The sequence below is a fragment of the Nanorana parkeri genome, unplaced genomic scaffold (assembly GCF_000935625.1).
Source record: "Nanorana parkeri isolate BGI_ZX_2015 unplaced genomic scaffold, ASM93562v1 scaffold847, whole genome shotgun sequence".
NCBI classification, from domain to species: domain Eukaryota; kingdom Metazoa; phylum Chordata; class Amphibia; order Anura; family Dicroglossidae; genus Nanorana; species Nanorana parkeri.
The window spans coordinates 580208-581718 of record NW_017307115.1 but is presented as its reverse complement, the minus strand read 5'-3'; the positions used below and the strand labels follow the sequence as shown (position 1 = coordinate 581718).

Here is a 1511-nt window from a genome sequence, read left to right as displayed (position 1 = left end):
GGGTGGGGGGGGGTCTCACATTTCAGATTGTATTGTTAGCAGTCTATTGTCCCGGCTCAGTCTGATGGGGATTCCTATATATAAAGGATGGCATGGTAGATTCACCCACAGGGCAGATTCACCCACAGGGCAGATTCACCCACAGTACAATCCAATTAAGTGAATCTAGAATTACAACTTCTTTTTAGCACATTTGATTTTAGATACATTCTAAAATGTTATCTGAAGTTCCTGTTTAAAGGTTAAGCTACTCCAGCCATTTTAATCTCTTCCCAATGAGAGATTTTAATCTGACCTCCGTCCTTCCCTTCAGTCTTCTATCTGACCTCCGTCCTTCCCTTTAGTCTTCTATCTGACCTCCGTCCTCCCCTTCAGTCTTCTATCTGACCTCCGTCCTCCCCTTCAGTCTTCTATCTGACCTCCGTCCTCCCCTTCAGTCTTCTATCTGACCTCCGTCCTTCCCTTCAGTCTTATATCTGACCTCCGTCCTTCCCTTCAGTCTTCTATCTTACCTTCGTTCCTCCCCTTCAGTCTTCTATCTGACCTCCGTCCTTCCCTTCAGTCTTCTATCTGACCTCCGTCCTTCCCTTCAGTCTTCTATCTGACCTCCGGTCTTCCCTTCAGTCTTCTATCTGACCTCCATCCTTCCCTTCAGTCTTCTATCTGACCTCCGTCCTCCCCTTCAGTCTTCTATCTGACCTCCGTCCTTCCCTTCAGTCTTCTATCTGACCTCCGTCCTTCCCTTCAGTCTTCTATCTGACCTCCGTCCTTCCCTTCAGTCTTGCACAGTGGTCCCGGCTCCTCTGCATCTCATAGAGAACCACAGAGCCCCCGGCTATAAAATAAGGAATGTAACAAACAGAAAAGAACATGTATTATATGATGTTCTGCTATCTCTGTACTCGTGAAGGATGTGGGGTGTTGAATTGGAAATAGCTTAATTGCCATTATTTAAAGGTCATAATACGACCTTATAATATAATCTGTATAATATTAGCCTATAATAATGAAATATTCTTCTATAAAATAGATCTAAACCCCACCCGGGCACTGTGTATCATCAATGGTTGTCATGTTTCAAACAAAAGACTCTTCCCTTTATTTTCATCCTCGCGGGTTTCCTGATGGTGACAACAGCGGACCATATCTGCTTGACATGTGTTTTGAAATGAACACTTGTAGTCCCTTTTGGAAGCCCAGTGTGACAACGCTGGAGCACAATTGGGAGACAGGGACACATCGTTGTCACCCTATAACCAGAAGTGGCCGAATAAGGATTTCTTTGGCAGGATCACCAGGGATTGTTTTACTGAAAGCTGCAGATTGAAAAAGATTGAGAATGGCTTTTAACTGACATAAATACGCTAAACATTTTAGCGAGTGAGTTTATTTTTTTTATGACTTTTGCAAATAAATTGGATTTACACTAATGTGAATCTTTGGATTGGAGTGCTGATGACGCCTTTCTATCTACTGTTTTATTTTTTGCCTTACGTCATGGTATAGACACT

At 43.2% G+C, this 1511-nt stretch overlaps 1 protein-coding gene across 1 annotated transcript in view; it reads left to right on the top strand.

Moving 5' to 3' along the window:
* Positions 1–1511, top strand: part of LOC108794414 (troponin C, slow skeletal and cardiac muscles) — a 14417-nt gene that overhangs the window by 7573 nt on the left and 5333 nt on the right. The window lies entirely within an intron of this gene.